This window comes from Scyliorhinus canicula, chromosome 20, assembly GCF_902713615.1.
Source record: "Scyliorhinus canicula chromosome 20, sScyCan1.1, whole genome shotgun sequence".
In the NCBI taxonomy this organism is placed as follows: domain Eukaryota; kingdom Metazoa; phylum Chordata; class Chondrichthyes; order Carcharhiniformes; family Scyliorhinidae; genus Scyliorhinus; species Scyliorhinus canicula.
In genome coordinates, this window is record NC_052165.1 from 23,673,521 (window position 1) to 23,680,731 (window position 7,211).

General features: G+C 49.2%; 1 long non-coding RNA gene across 1 annotated transcript in view; it reads right to left on the reverse strand.

Annotated features, from left to right (window-relative positions):
- The window catches only part of LOC119955245, a 70,091-nt gene extending 63,275 nt beyond the window's left edge, over window positions 1-6,816 (reverse strand). The window contains exon 1 of the long non-coding RNA XR_005458417.1: window positions 6,775-6,816. This is a non-coding gene — a long non-coding RNA (uncharacterized LOC119955245). The remainder of the gene's footprint in view (window positions 1-6,774) is intronic.
- Between the last annotated feature and the right edge of the window lie 395 nt (window positions 6,817-7,211).

Genomic DNA, 7,211 nt, shown 5'->3' on the forward strand with positions numbered 1-7,211 from the left:
TTGATCCTGCAGGCGGTGGGGGAGACAGAAACCCCCATTAGAATAGTCACCTGGAAAATCCAGGAATTTAACGGCCCAGTGAAAAGATCCAGGGTCTTTGCTCATCTGAAAAGTATGAAAGCTGGCATAGTCTACCTCCAGGAGACCCACCTGAGAGAGAAGGACCGACTGTGGCTAAGAAAGAGCTGAGTGGTGTCCTGGATATAGCACCAGTGGCCCTTGTAAATGTGTACACTCCCAACTGGGACAATGTGGAATTCATGAAAAAGACCATGGCTGAAATCGTTCACATAGACATGCACTGACTCATCATAGGGGGGAGTTTAACTGTGCACAGGATCATGGATAGACAGATCAAACCCCAAATTGGGGAAAAAATAAAACATGGCTCAGGAACTGGACATGCTCATGGAGCAGATGGGGGGGGGGGGGGGAGTGGACCCATGGAGGTTCACACAACCAGGGGAAAAGGAGTTCTCCTTCTTCTCCCAGGTACACAGGGTCTACAATGGGATCGACTTCTTTGTAATGGATAAAGCGGTGCTACCAAGCATAGTGGGGGCAGAGTACTCTGCAGTCACAATCTTCGACCACCCTCCACATGACCTGGATGTGAGGTTGGAGACGGGCCAGCACAACGTTCCCCCATGGAGACTTCCCTGGCCAACAAGGCATTCTGCAAATGGATATCACAGGCCATAGATGGGTAAGTTTCTAACAACCAGAATGGCCAGGTCTCATCTGGGAGGTGCTGAAGGCAGTGATAAGGGAGGAATTTATTGCGTACAAGGCACACAAAGATAGGAAGGAGAAGGTGGCTGGACAACAACTGGTTGGCTCCACACTGGAGGTGGAACAGTGATACTCCACAGCCCTGGCTCTAGAGCTATTGACAGAGGGGAAAAAGCTACAAATGGACTTTGAACTGGTCTTCACATGGAAAGCAGTGCACTGACTTTGCCAGACATGGGAAGACCTTTTAGGAACAAGGAGAAAAAGCCAGCCGCCTGCTGGCTCACCAGCTGAGAAAGCAGACAACCACGAGGGAAATAGCTCAGATTAGTCACAGCAACGGCAGGCTAGTCACCACGCCGGAAAGGGTCAACAAGCCATTTGTGATCTTCTACCAGAGGCTGCGTACTTCCGAGACCCCCCCCCTCAATAGACTGACAGGCCAGTCATGGGAGAGGATAGGAAACAGAGTCTGGAAGCACCATTAACTGGGAGAAGCCATTGAGAGTATCAACTCCACGCAGGCGGGGAAGGCACCGGGGGCCAGATGGAGTCCTAGTGGATGTCTACAAAAAATGCCCCCCAACATTGGCCCCTTACTTGTGGGAGATGTTTGCAACTGGCTGATAAGGGCTCCCTACCGCCGACACTAGCGTAAGCCTCAATATCACTGACACCCAAAATGAACAAAGACCCGACTGAGTGCGGAACGCAAACCCTGGCAAAGCGGCTGAAGAGCTGCCTGCCAGAGGTAGTCACGGGAGACCAGGCGGGCTTTGTCAAGGGCAGGCAGCTAACATCGAACATCAGGCACCTGCTGAACGTGATAACTCAGCCCAATCCATGGAGCAAACACCAGAAGTTAAGTTACATATTGCATAACTTCCAGTTTGTCTTTGTCAAATTTCTTTTCTCCCTTTTTGCACGGTCATGCAATATGTAACTGAACTTAGGAGTTGAATTGTGAAATATAAGACGTGAAAACCAATAAAAACATTTTTTTAAAAAGGAAGTTCTGCCACATGTACCAGCTAAGGCCTTTGGGAAGAGCAGAAGAAGCTTCGATACGGAGCAGGAAATGGGTGTGAAGGGGAAATAGTGGACTTAGTTTTGGGTCAGTCAGATAGAACACAGACAATTGATCACTTAGAGAATAAAGGAAGAAAGAATTGGCTTTTGGTGGGTGAGTGCGGGTGGGGGTGGGGGGGGGGGGAGGGCATTCTCTGCTCCCGTTCATTTGGATGGATTTGTTTACAACAGTGGAAAATCCCATGAAAGGCCTAAATCTCGTTTCACATCCACATGGGGGGCAGTCAGTGCCTAATCCGTGCTGAGCGGGGTCATATGGGGCACAGCTGGTAATGCATTGTGGGGCGGGGCTGGGGGAGCGAGTTCACTGGTGAACATTTGTGCACTGGGGTGGCCTTTAAAAAAATGGCCCCCTCCATCTGTAAAAGACTATATCGTTGGAGGGGTGCCAGTGTGAGGTCACGGGACCCGCCCCTTGAAGATGTTTCTTCTACGTTCCCAATGATACGGCAGAGAAAACTGCTGATGGTGCCGATGGTTTAAGCACCGCTTTTCCCGACTCTGTTGCACTCTGCCAAATACAGGTAAAGTTCTTTCACAACCTTGGAACGTTGAAGTAAGGGCATTTGGGAGTGCTACAATTCAGGGGATATGACAGTCAGTCTGCACACAGCAGTGGCACGCTAACAGCAGTCAATTAAATGACAATTAAATGTTTTAGTGATGTTGGTTGAGGCAACAATTAATTCTCTACTTTTCTCTCTCCGCAGTTGCTGTCTGACCTGCCGAGAATCTCCAGCATTTTCTGTTCAGATTTCCGGCATCTGTGGTATTCTGCTTTTGAATTGATTCCCAGTCCTGGGTCCAATGCAGTTTACCACAAATTGTTCAATAGATATAACCGTGACAATTTCAACAGTTGGCTTGGTTAGATGTTGGCAGCAACGTGGAGAAATATATCTCCATGTGCACGACTATTAATATTGCATTCGTGGCACACACTGCTCCTGTCAAAATATTAAATTGTTCTATGAAATTGTTACCAAGGATAATTGTACATATTTATCCATATTGGAACGAATTGTTCATCTCATATATATAGCAAAGGTAATAAAAATATTGAACTGACTAAATGCAAGGCATAAAGCAAAAATGGCACACGTTCATTTTACCTATTAATAAAATTAGACACTCTGGGCAAAGTGCTCACTGAGCAGCACAGAGTGCAAAATTATTAAAGCTTTAATGGATAACTAGGAGCAGCTAGCAACCGTGAAGGTCATAGTGGTCAACCAAGTTCCCTCGAAATGAAAGAAAATGTAAATTGTATCTGTCAGTTGCTTCACCTGGCACGGTGGTCAGGATTTTTGTTTCGGGGTCAAGACCCCAATGTTACGATCAATTTGTGCCGGGATTAGTCACTGGAAACTATTTTCCAGAGGATGTCCAAGTAGTGGCTGGAGGTGCACTCAATATCCAATTCAGGAAGGTTCCCAATGGTGTTGGGGGCAATGGGAGGACCTCCAGCTCTTTAAGTGTCACTCAATGTGGAGATGCCCTCCCAGCACTTGCAATTTTTTTTTAAATGGCCGCAACATGCCAGACTGATCTTTTGCTGGGGAAGTTCCTCCACAGGGAAGCCAGCTGTACTAATTGAGGGAATGGGGGTGAGGGTGGGGGGGGGGGGGGTACTTGGATGTTATGGACTGCTATTGCTACTGCCCATACCACACACCCACCCCATTCCCCAACCCCTCAGTTAACTATGAGGAGGTCATCACCTCACATCAATCTGGCCCCTGAGGAGGAGCCTGGGGCCTGCCTGCTGACCAGCAAATTCCAGTCAGCACAAGAAATGTGGCTTAATGGGCCCCGTAATAGGTTTTGTCGCCAACCCATTAATTTGTGGGCAAGTAGCCATTTTGCACATGGCCTGGCTTACTCAAACCAGTCCAGGAGCTGGAGCCCTGCCAGGGAAACCCATGCCCCAATGCATCAGACAATTCCTGACACTCCCATCTCCGTTCCCGCTCACATCTCACGACAAAAATCCTGTTCTCACAACATGGCAACATGTTTGAATCTCACAAAGAATGTTTCCATGCCTCTTATCTCCGAGTGCATTTTTGGGTCAGAGGTTGTCATCCAGGAGCTAAAGTGAAGGTGGGGGAACCATAAATGTAAATTTCCCAGCCAAATGCGATTCTGAATGGCGGAAGATGGAGCAGGTTTGAGGGGCCGAATGGCCTATTCCTTCTCGTAATGCATGCATTCCTACGATCCAACAGCATGAAAAGTAATGCTGGGCTCAGCCTTTAAAACGCCTGCTGCAATTTTTTGAGTTTGATATCTTCAGCAAGGCGCGTATCAGCACCTCTCACGGCTCCGCCTCATTCCAGATGGTTTCACACAGTTGCAGTCTCCCCAGAAACCTTGGTTCCCACTCGCAGTTTCAGAAGGAATGATACCGAGGGATGGATTGTATCCCGCATGGAAACACACTCAGATTGGCCAGCAGCTCAATCAGTCCCGGCAGCTCCAGGAAGGCATCAGTGGCAGGTTGCTGGGGCTACAGGAACAGAGGAATATTGAGGCCCATGGATCACCGGAGCAGGTAAGTCTAGGATTGTGGGCTCGCAGGTTAGGGAGATGGGCCAGGGTTGAGGAGGGGTGTTGTTGTTTTGGGACAGGTAGGAAGGAAGAAGGGGGGGGAGGGGGGGGTTGAAGCTAAGGCATCAGCTAAGGGCAACGCCCAAAGAACAAACCATCCCACCCTCGCTGCCCTTCAAAGTTTTTTAAAAAATTTAGAGTACCCAATTCCTTTTTGCAATTCAAGGGCAACTTAGCGTGGCCAATTCACTTACCCTGCACTTTGGGTTGTTGGGGTGAAACCCACTCAGACACGGGGAGAATGTGCAAACTCCACACGGACATTGACCCGGGGCTGGGATCGAACCCGGATCCGCAGCGGCATGAGGCAGCAGTGCTAACCACTGCACCACCGTGCCTGCCCTTTAAAGAATTAAGTTTAAAAATCGGATTTCCCACTGCCACCCTGCTGCCTAACCCAAATATTTTATGGTGTGGACAGCGTACTAACAGCATCATTGGCTTAATAATGATCCAAATTAACTCTTAATTATTCATTTAAATAGGGCAGGCAAATGTCAACTTCAGCTCACCTCCCCCCCCCCCCCCCCCCCCCAACCCCCAACCCCCACCCCCCCGCCACATGTTATGGAGGATAGTTCGGGGTGGAGGGCAGTGATGTGGGCAGGAATGTGGTGGGATTTGGGCAGGAAGGTAGTGGGATGACCCGATTCACATTGCAAACACCCCCACCAGGGCCACATAAAATCCAGCCCTAAGTCTTAATATGCTTAGAAACTGAAGGGTCAGTTCCCTCTTAGTTTCCCTTTTCAATTTAGGTCAGTCTCAATAAATACATGTTTTAAAACAACGGATTCCATCACAGTGGATAAAATCCTCGATCAGAATAAGTTTTGATGTGGAGATGCCAGCGTTGGACTGGGATGGGCGCAGTAAGACGTCTTACAGCACCGGGTGAAAGTCCAACAGGTTTATTTGGAATCACAAGTTTTCAGAGTGTAGCTCCTTCATCAGGCGAGAATGTTTTGTCAGTAGAATCATAGAATTTACAGTGCAGAAGGAGGCCATTTGGCCCATCAACTCTGCACCGACCCTTGGAAATAGCACCCCTCTTAACCCCACCTAACCTTTTTTGGGGAGAAAGGCAATTTAGCGTAGCCAATCCACCTCACCTGCACATCTTTGGACTGTGGGAGGAAACCGGAGCACCTGGTGGAAACCCACACACACACACGGGGAGAACGTGCAGACTCAGCACAGACAGTGACCCAAGCCGGGAATCGAACCTGCGACGCTGAAGCTGTAAAGCAACAGTGCTAACCGCTGTGCTACCGTGACCCCTGGAGCAGCCTGAGATCTATTAAAAAAAAACGACAGAACATAGACTCAAACTGTATGGTTTATAGTTTCTGAAAAATGAAAATTGCTTATTGTCACAAGTAGGCTTCAAATGAAGTTATTGTGAAGGCCCGCGCCGGAGTGGTTTCCGCTCCTCCAGCCGGCGCGAACGGCCTTTGGCGCCCCATCAGCCGGCACGAATGGCCTTTGGCGCCCCGCCAGCCGGGGCCAAAAGGCCTTCGCCGGTCGGCGGAAATCCGCGCATGCGCCGGTGTGTCAGTGGCTGCTGACGTCATCCCGGCACATGCGCGGGGATGGGGTCTCTTCCGCCTCCGCCATAGTGGAGACCGTGGCAGAGGCGGTGGGCCCCGATTGCGGGCCAGGCCACCGTGGGGGCACCCCCCCCCCCGGACCAGACCTCCCCGTGCCCCACCCAGGACCCCGGCGCCCGCCCGCGCCGCCAATCCCGCCGGCACCAGACGTGCTTTGATTCCTGCCGGCGGGAAAGGGTTGTCAGCGACGGGACTTTGACCCATCGCGGGCTGGAAAATCGCCGCGGGGGACCCGCCGACCAGCGCGGTGCGATTCCCGCCCCCGCCAATTCCCGGGTGGCGGAGAATTCGGGCCACGGCGGGGGCGGGACTGATGCCGGCCCCGGCCGATTCTCCGACCCCCTGGGGGGTTCACCCCGGATTCGCCTAGCAATATGCATCTAAGTGGAGTCTACTGTGATTATAACTTGTGTCCCCATATCTGCTTCATTATCTGTTGGTTTAATCATTGTACTTCAGAGTGCGAAGCTATTTATTAGAACAGGAGCAAGTGTCATTATAATTACCTCAAGTGACACAAAAGCTTGAAAGAGAATGTCACTCGGCAGAACCACCCATCTGAAAGCTCGTAGGGCAGAACCGATAATTAATATGCGCTCCAAATCTATCCAAAATGCAGCTCTTACAACACACTTGCAATTTTTTTAGACGTGAGATGTCAGTGACTATGATATCATTTTAATCAACACAGGGTTGTTACTTATACTGGTTTGCATTCACATTTGTCTGGTACCTGAAACTGGAGTTGCTGATGTTTGCTTGCCTCTTTGCAATGCTACAAAGCTCTAAAATGTGGTACTCTCTGCTGACTGTTCGATCAAACAAAGGACGATCAAACAAAGGAGTTACCATGGCAACCACTTGTCAGAGTATTCATGAAATTTTGTACAATAGTGAACAAAAAAAACACAGAAAACCAAATCCTGATGCATGCTTTGATATTTAATGAGTTCTGATTGTTCGGAACTAAATGTTGCAGAGGCTCAAAACGGCACAACATTTTGTTAATATATAGGTGACATCATTTATACTTTGATAACTAGTCTAATGTCTCAAATGCCAGTCAAGAGTCTATTCCACGAGCAAGGTTTTACTTAAAGCGCGTTGTCATGAAAAATTGATGCTAATATTAATATAGACATTCTACCGGCATCTTTAGTCATGGATAAA